The sequence below is a fragment of the Prunus dulcis genome, chromosome 1, assembly GCF_902201215.1.
Source record: "Prunus dulcis chromosome 1, ALMONDv2, whole genome shotgun sequence".
NCBI classification, from domain to species: Eukaryota; Viridiplantae; Streptophyta; class Magnoliopsida; order Rosales; family Rosaceae; genus Prunus; species Prunus dulcis.
The window spans coordinates 11,094,108-11,104,078 of NC_047650.1; the positions used below are offsets into that span (position 1 = coordinate 11,094,108).

The 9,971-nt window shown below is 32.7% G+C and overlaps 1 long non-coding RNA gene across 1 annotated transcript; it reads right to left on the minus strand.

Moving 5' to 3' along the window:
* Positions 1 to 1,019: 1,019 nt before the first annotated feature.
* LOC117616442 lies at positions 1,020 to 1,758 on the minus strand. Its single transcript, XR_004584135.1, has 3 exons — positions 1,508 to 1,758; positions 1,393 to 1,431; positions 1,020 to 1,230 (listed from the first exon to the last, which is right to left on the minus strand). It is a non-coding gene; the product is annotated as an uncharacterized LOC117616442 (long non-coding RNA).
* Between the last annotated feature and the right edge of the window lie 8,213 nt (positions 1,759 to 9,971).

Here is a 9,971-nt window from a genome sequence, read left to right on the forward strand (position 1 = left end):
GAAGGCCAAACACGAAAACCCTAACCCAATAAGCTAGCTTTTGGAGAACGATAATTTCTATGAGGTCTTGCATATGACGGCCACCTCTACCATCATTAACCAATGTATAGTGTGTGTCTAGCTAGGTGAGGGAGATTTCAGCAACTACATTACACATGGCAACCTTTGAGTGGTAATTTATATGTCTAAAACATACATTGATTGGTCACTTCATGACTCAAACATATAATGATTGGTCACGATAGAACCATGTCATACTGGCTGACTAGGAAAATGACATGGCAATATTTATGCTTCTATGTGAGTGTGTATGTTTGTGTCTCAAATATATATGATGAGAGTTTAAAATAGTTACCAACAGGGTCTAACTCACTAGAAAAGGGTCTTAACTTGCAAACCAGTGATCTCATGTTCGAATTCCCATGACACCTTGATAGTATGTGTATAGTGCACTTTGTATAGAAGTTTGATTCTTGTTAGATGATGTCTACTGCCAGTGCTATCATGAGGTTTTTGCATAGGTTACGTTGTTGTTGGGGCCTTATGAGTGAATGAGTTGGAGACTATGTACAAGTTAATTGTAAATTTGGCAGCAATATTATGTATTTCTTTAATACTTAATAGAGTTTGTATTTGGAATTGATTATGATTGATATATAGTTTTCAATGAAATGGTTCTTTCTTTCAACTTTGGTTGCAATACTAGTTTTCGTTTTGTGAAATTTTGTATCTAGGGTAGTAATAGATGATATAAGTATATTGTAAATATGAAACAGCATGTAGGGAATTAATATTTTTTTTTATAAAAAATTTAAAGTTAAACACGGCATGCACTGAACGTCTTAAATGAGAATTAATTAAACACATTCCCACGCTAGAGCACGTTGACAGTATGTGTATAGTGCACTTTGTATAGAATCCTTTTGCTCTTGATTCGTAACTGATTCATGAATATTCTTGTTAACAAAGAACTAATACATGTGATTCAAATAAATACTTGCAAAATGACCGAGCCTAGCGAAACAAATTGATATGTTTAAAAATTACAAAAGTTATAAGCATCTGGTAAATCATTGATTCGACAACATCACATCTGTTTTTCGTAAGAATCGTATTAGATGGCACAACTACAGCTTCTGATGATCTTTTAGATGGCACCACCACAGGTTTTTTGACATCGAAACCTCTAGATGTGCTTGAGTTGAATACTTCCCTGCCGTGACCAGCAAACTGTGTAGGGGAGACAAGAAAAGATCAATCTTAGGCCTTTATACAAGATGCAAAATTAATTGTAACAAAACAAAAAATACAAACTGGAGGCCAGCCATGGATGGATCTGCCCACTCATCATATAAAGGCAAATTAAATAAAGATAAGGAAAAAGTAACATACATGAAAACAGCATGATCTCTCGTCACCGGGTCGCAAAATCTGCACACAACAGAATTATCAGACCGCAGTCTCAACATGCAAGTGTAGAATAATCATGCTCATCACAAAATCTTACATATATAAGTACGGAGTCGTACTTTGTTCAATCGTTGCCGGGCAAGAGATGTCTTTTGCTCCCTTCAAGTTACATTGTCTGGTAAATCAAGGATTCGATGTAATGATGTCTGTGATTCATAATCTGAACCAAAACATGTTTGTGTTTGAGTCTCTTCCTATTTGAGAAGAGAAGGATGCTTTGATTTTCCTTCATTTCTGTGCAGATCACAAGACCAAACAAGAGAACGGCAAAGAAATAATCAAGCTAAGCTTTCTGAAGGACGATAGGGTTTTGCATATGAAGGCCACCTCTAGCATCACAGCAATTTATAGTGGGTGTCTAGGTCAGGCAGATTGCCCACGTCTGAACATTTCCAACAACCACGTTACATATGGCAGCCTTTGATTGGGCACTTAATGTCTCAAACACACAATGATTGGTCCAGCCATGTCATACTGGCTGATTAGGAAAATGATGATATAGAAGGCAAAAATTATGCTTCTATATACGTAGCTAAGAAACACATTGCTAGTGCGAGGCCGCAAATTGGATGTATGAAGAAATTTTTATAAAAAAAAGTGTGGTTAAGAAAAGCGGTGTTTCAAATTGAATTAGTGAGCAAAAAAAGAATGAAAGTTGAAATATAGTCCTAAAATGGAGAAAAAAGACATCGTTTCGATATTTAATAAAGTTTGTCATTACCATTACAACATAAAAGACAGTTAGTAAATATCTCATTTCACGTACACGTATGGACCAAGTGAATGCATGCATCACTTTTATAGAACACACTATACGTACTTTTTCATTACCGATCTTGCACTCCAACGTGCTCTAGCGCGGGAATGCGTTTATTTTCTAGACTTCAATTTCCCATATGCAGTTTTGCTTAACTTTCACATAGCGATTTTTTTTTTGAGATATTTAGTGATATACCCATTTCTAGCACTAATATTATAAATAAACCATACACAATTGAATTCCTATAAACAAACCCAAAAAAAACCCAAAAAATGATAGCTAGCCTTATTGAATTTAATATTGATTATTAAATTACTTTGATGCCCTATTGAGTGCTTTGGGTATTTTTATGAGATTTTGGGGTTGGGCTTGTTTTAAGAAATTGATGGCAGTTTTGTAATTTATAAGAAGTTAAAAGCTTTTTTGTTATGTTGTAAATGGGCTTTGGGTGTGTTTCTAAAGTCCATTTTATATAGGGTATTTTTATAATTTGGGCCCCCATATTGGGTATAATAGTGAATCTCCCTTTTTTTTTTCCTTCTATAAAAGACATATATATCACAATACTTTTTTTAAAAATTGTACGGAACAATACTTTAATTATTAACTTTGTTTTAGTTGTTTATCTTATGTGTATTGAAACCTAAAAATCTTATTTAGGTAACGATAACAAGGATACAGCTTCTATATATAATATTGATACTTCAATTTCTAATGAACTTACTCAACTCGAATCTCAAGTTGTTGAACCTTTCCGCATATATAAAAAATATTTATGACAATACTTTAATTATTAAATTCATCTTAATTTTATTTCTTTATTTACGAGAAACATATCTTTTAGTAAATAAGCGGCATATTTATTGTATACTGTGGAGACGACCTATAAGAAATTAGATTGTAATCCTTTAGATAAACTGCTTGTAGATTTATATATATATATAAATGATTCTTTTCGTTTTGGTTTGGGGAAGAATATCTCTGAGGGAAATTGTGAACTGTAATGTGGAAGTATAATATATACTTCCACATCATCAAAACTATTCTATTAATTACCTTGCAAATCTATTTATTTACTTACGTATTACAAAAAACTTATAATCTAATTACAAACATCTGACAAGAACATGACAAGAAGTTGACGACAATAATTACAATAATTTGTACGAGAGTTTAAAAAGACAGCAAATATATATTATAAAATTAGTGAAACACCCATTCCTACACATGAAACTATAAATATACCTTACACTATTTAAAACATAAAAACACACCCAAAATAAACCCAAAAATCAACACTTGTATATTTTTTAATTTAATTAATAAGATGAAATATCTTTATTACCCTTTTTAGCATTAAATTAGTTTTGGATCTCGTTTGAAGCCTCCCTCAGGTTTGACAACCTCCGGTTTGAAGCCTCAAGCCCTCCCTCAGGTTTGAAGCCTCAAGCCCCTCTCCTACTTCAAACTACCATCTCTCCTCTGTTCTCTCCCTTCTTCCCTCTCTATGCCTTCAAAGTAAACCAAACAATCTCAAAGCCATCGACAAACACAAGACCGACGACAATCTCCGTTACGTAGGTGGCCTCACACGTGTTCTCGCCGCCGATGCCTCCATTTCCTTTGCAGGTTTGTTTCATCTGCTTCAGTTCGTTATTTTCCTTTTGATTTTTGCTTAATTTACTTGAATTTCTACTTGTTTTAAGTTAATCAATGGCAGATATGTAATTTATAGGAACTTCAATACTAATTTCATATGTAGTAAATGGTTTTTGGGTGTGTTTCTAAAGTACATTCTATGTAGGTTTTTTTATAATTACAACCTCTATTTTGAGTATATTACTAAAGCTCCCAATATATATTGCCTTACGTGCCATGCAAGTATCGATAAAATATAACGTTGTGCATGTATCATTTTCATGAAACGTGCTATACGGCTCTATCACAAGGATGTGTTTTGTTTACAATTTGTAATTTTGCTTAGCTTTTATATACAAATTTCATTTCCTTTTATATGAAAAATATTTATGACAATACTTTTACTAATAAATTCGTCCTCTTTTTTTTTTTTCTTTTTTTTTTAACAAGAAACATAAATTTTAGTAAATAAGCTACACATAGAAACTAGCTAGGATTTTTGTGGAGGACGATAAGGACTATAGCCCCCTCTCTAGGTGCCTATTTATTGTATAGTGTTGAGACGAATGCCTTTAGATTGAGGGGAAAAAAAAAAACTATATCAGGCCCTTGAACAAATTACAAAGGACCATTTGGGAGTCCTTCTGGAAGGGTTAAAAGGGTTTTTGATAATGTTATGCAGAAAAGTTTAGAAGTGCTTATGGTCCATAGAAGCGTTTTCTGGAGAAGCACCTGTCAAGAACTTCAAAGCACTTTGATTTCTTAAGAAAATTTCAACATCTTTATAATAAAAGCACTTTTAACTAGAAAGCGCTTATGAGCAGAAGTGCTCCTTAAAAAAGCAATCTCAAACGAGCACTTTGTGGTTATTGCAAGTAAGCTTTGGAGGAGCATATAAAATATAAGAAATTAGATTGTAATCCTTTTTTTAAGAGAAAGATTGTAATATTTTAGATAAACTTCTTTGTAGATTAATATATAATATATATGAGGGAAATTGTGAACACACTTATTAGGGTTTATGGTTGTATATTAATTTAGGGCTTGTCCAATATAGGTCCCTCCAATTTCTATTTCCTAGACATATACTCATCATTCTATAAATTTATGGCCCCATTTGGTTCATCGGAAAGGAGGCTTGGGAATGAGAATTCAATTGCTTTCCCATGTTTGGTAAGTCCAGGCATGAGAAATAGTTGCTTAGCACACGGGAAAGTAGGGGGAAAGTGAAGCCCTCCTTTCAACTTGGGTTTTGTTTTCCCTCATCATGGGAAAGTTTGGAAAAATGAGCCAACATTCAATGCACAATTTTCATGACTATTTTGTCCCCATGAACAATTTAGAATTACAATGTATGATTAAATGCATTTTTTAAATTAGATTTAATATGGGTATAATTGAAAAATTATACAAACTTTGTTTTCCATTCCTACTCAAACAAACATGGGAAAGGAAACAAAGTGAAATCTCCCGGTTTCTTTTCCGACATTACCAAATGTGAGAAAGGAATCTTTCATTTCTCATTCCTTGGGAAATGACATGGGAAGTGATTTCCCCTCAAATCCATTCCGTGAACCAAACGGGGCCTATGTGTAAAACCAAATTTCAAACTTAAATAATTAGTAAGATATAAGAGGTCGTAATATTCATATGTTTTTACATCATTGCCATCAGATTTCATATTTTATTTATAATTTATTCCAAGCATTTCATTAACTGTCATAATTGTAATTGAAACTCCCTACATATCCAATAATGCACATATGAAAAATATAAATATAAATATATACGTATAACAATATAGGTATGTTATTTACCAAAAAACAAAAACAAAAATAGGTTAATTACTTTGTAATTGAAATTTCCGTACATTTTTCATAAATTAAAAATAGATGCACAATAATTTATAGAAAATAGGTACGTTGTATAATTGAAATTTATGCACATTTTTTATAAATCAAAATAGGTACATTATCTAGAAGAAAAAAATAAGTTCATTATACCAGGTAAATTGTTTTACTAGGTATATATTATTAGAGAAAAAAAAATAGGTACATTGTTTAGAGAAAAAAAATAGATACAAAATTTAGCGGAAAAAATAGGTTCATTATACTAGATAAATTGTTTTACTAGGTACATTATTAGAAAAAAAAAATAATAGGTACATTATTTTGAGAGAAAAAAATAGGCTCATTTAAAAAAAAATTTGTTTTCATAAAACAAACAATAAAAAGATGATCAAATTATTTTTCGTAAAACAAGTAATAAAGAAAAAAAAATACGTACAATATTTTGAGAAAAAAAAGGTTCATTAAAAAAAAAAATTTAAAACAAAACAATAAATAGATTATCAATTTATTTTTCAACATAATTAGAATGTACACTATTATTCATAAAATTATAATAAAAAAGAATACTGGTAGTATAATTCATAAAAAGAAAACAACATTAATTCCTAAATTTAATATTGAATTTAAATTACTAAAACTTTAAGTAGATTACTAGTCGTAATTCATAGAAGGAAAACACCATTAATTCAAAAATATATTACTAATACTTTAATGTGGAATTTAATATTAAATTTCAAATAAGTTTCTAAATTAGTTTCTACATCTATTACAACTATTTGGAAATCTTTCCAAATTCAACAGGTGTCATTAGTTACACGCACCATAACACATTAACTTATAAATATGAGTAGTTTTGGAATCCGAAAAATACAATAAATCAGATTTTAAGTTATATTAGGTAACTTGTTTAGTTGGATCCTAGTCATCGGGTATTATTTGAAAAAATTGGGTATTTTAAATAGAAAACTGAAGAAAAGAGTTGTAGGTGATTTAAAATCAAGACTGTAATATATATATATATACTTACACATGAGCACAACCATTTTATTAATTACCTTGCAAAAATTTATGTACTTCCATTTTACAAAAAGTTATAATCTAATTACAACCATCTGGTAAATCATAGATTCGATCAATCAGATAAATCTAAAATTACAAAGTACACCAACACATCATCTTTTAGGCCGCCCAACTACATACTGGTGATTTCCAAACCATCAAGACCAGCCGCTCACCGCGTAGTTTTTGCCCAGAAAATGCAAGAGGGTTCAGATTTGCAGCAGAGATGGCTTCCGCATTTTTCCTTATAAACTCATCTAGGTTGCAAGTGCCATCTTTCCACAAGGAAGGAAATCCATCTTCAGATTGAGGAATAGATTTCCTGTCACATCTTTCTGGAGCCAAATAGCTGTTAAGAGAAAGATCCAGCCTTTGATCTCCATTGTTGCACTCGTCATTGGGTTGCAAAACCTGCACACAAAAGTCATATCCACAATCAGACCTCAGTCCAAACATTCAAAAGTGTAGAATAATTTGCTCATCAGATACGCATGTGAGACAGATAAACATATATGATTATGGAATCTTAATTACCAGATCAATCCCATTGTCACAAACTAGAGAAGGCTTTTCCTCGCTCACAGCCTAATAATACATTGTCTGGTAAATCATCGATTCGATGTAAAGTTTCTGATTCGTAACCTAAACCGTAAACATGTTTGTGTTTGAGTCTCTTTCTGTTTGAGAAACGAAGGATGCTTTTTTCTGTCTTCATTTCTCTTCAGAACAAGGCCAAATAAAAGAGAAGAGAACCCCAACCTAATACCAGCTTTGGAAAGAACGATGCTCTCTGTGAGGTTGCATGACGGCCATCTCTACCATCATAACCAATTTATAGTGGGTGTCTAGGTCAGGTCAGATTTGCCACGGGCGAACATTAATTGCCACCAACTACATTACACATGGCAGCCTTTGATTGGTCACTTCATGTCTCAGAACACACAATGATTGGTTACCATAGGTCACATAACCCTGTCATACTTGCTGACTATAGGAAATTAGCAAGAATTATGGTTTTATTTAGTGAGGCATCCCCTTTGCCACAATTTGATGGTGAAGGACGCGAATTGGACTGTAAATACCCTTGATACATTGGCATCGCCCATATTCAAATAACCAACAAATTTTAGCTTATAATTTCTATACATGAGATTCAATATAGATGGTAAGTGGTAAACCCACAATCCACGAAAAATCTATTGAAACTTTTTTGGAAAAATAGTTATTAATTACTATAACTACGATTAAAGAAAACATCAAGTTCAAAAAAATTGAGCAATATTACAACTTTGGTTTTATTAAACTCGAACCTAATTTACAAAGGAAGAGAAGTATTACTAGTTCAAAAAACCATTGATGTCGACTGGTAATTACTATTTCAAAAAAACCGTTGACCCCTCCTCCCCTCATCTCTCCTCGCCAAATCCTTTCAAACCACGCTTCAAATTTTTGTTTTTGCAGGAACTCTTCTCCATAGGTGACCAATTGAAAAAATTTAGGCAACGAATGAAAATTGTCACTCAAAGGGTTTAGCAACAAAAATTACTTTTCGTCACCTAATACACGAGCTTTCAGCGACCTACATTTTTAGCCGCCAATTACTTTTGGCAACCCAAATTAACCTTTTGGCGATGAAGTACATGTTGTGGTCAAAAAAAGAATTTTTCGTTATAGTGCATTAAACATTACTTGTGTACTAGAATTGTTCGTTCAATGTTAAGTGGCTTGGGACCATAAAGTTAAAATGAGGCCGATTTTCCTTTGTGTATAATATTCCTTTTTAAAAATGCAGGCCTTGAAGTTTTAGAAACTACACTAACAATCCTTGAGGTTTCACATTGTTTTCACAAAATTGTTGTCATCAAAATAATTTCTCTAAATTACAATGTTGACGTTTGAAATTGGTACTTAGTATGGAAGGGGTAAATCTAAAACTCTAAAGGTCATCTAGATAGATCTGTGAATGTAATGATCAATTTGAAAATCTCATTTTGGAAACATTGACCTCACACATCTTGAAAATACAGAGCAATAATAAGCTCTGAAAAATTCTCAATACGTGAAGTAGATTTCAAAAACCAAAAGCATATTTCAAAAAACGATTCGAAATCTCATTTCAAAAGTCATGAACACTCTCACTTAGAAAAATGGCAGAGCCCCCAAAAGATGCCTCTCAATAATGCAATATTAGAAGTGTTGGCTGCCAAGATTCATCCCCAATATTTTTTTTGATAAGATTTGGCAAGCCAAGAGGAAACTTGGTAGCCAAAGATTTGTGTAGGAATAGGACAAAACATTACACTAGTAAAAAAAACCCCTTGCGCGACCAAATTTTGCGCGACGAAAAACTATTCGTCGCACAAAGTCACTTTGCGCGACGAAACAAAAAACTTCGTCGCTCAAAGTAATGCGCGACCAAATTTTGCGCGACGAAAAACAATTCGTAGCGCAAAGTCACTTCGCGCGACAAACTTTTGCGCGACGACAATACATCGTCGCTCAAAGTATTGCGCGACCAAATTTTGCGCGACGAAAAAACATTCGTCGCGCAAACTGATTTGCGCGACACACTTTTGCGCGACAACAATACAGTCGCTCAAAGTGACTTTGCGCGACGAACTGTTCCGCGACGACAATACATCGTCGCTCAAAGTCTTGCGCGACCAAATTTTGCGCGACGAAGTTATTTTTCGTCGCGCAAAGTAATTTGCGCGACACACTTTTGCGCGACAACAATACATCGTCGCTCAAAGTGACTTTGCGCGACGAAACAATAACTTCGTCGCGCAAAGTCCTTATAAAAATAAAATATATATTTTTTAAAATCTTTGCATGACGTAATCCAAACATTTCGTCGCCTAAACTAATTTATTTTTGTTTTTTATTTTGTATGCATATAACACTTAAGAAATTAAACAGTATATATATTTATTAAGTAGCTTTAAATTTATTATTTTAGATCGGATCGGATTTTTGTTAGAAAAATATATTATTGTTGTTCAGATTGGGTTTTTGTTAGAAAATATATATTTTAAATTGACGATCGAATTAGTTCATTGTATTCATATAGGGTCAAGGAGTGTAGCTGTAAAAAAATCATCAAAATCGGAGTTAACATAACCGTTAAATCGTGATTTTTCATTATAACCGTCGAAAAGTTTTGTCCCATTACTTGATCTCTGAATGTTTATTTT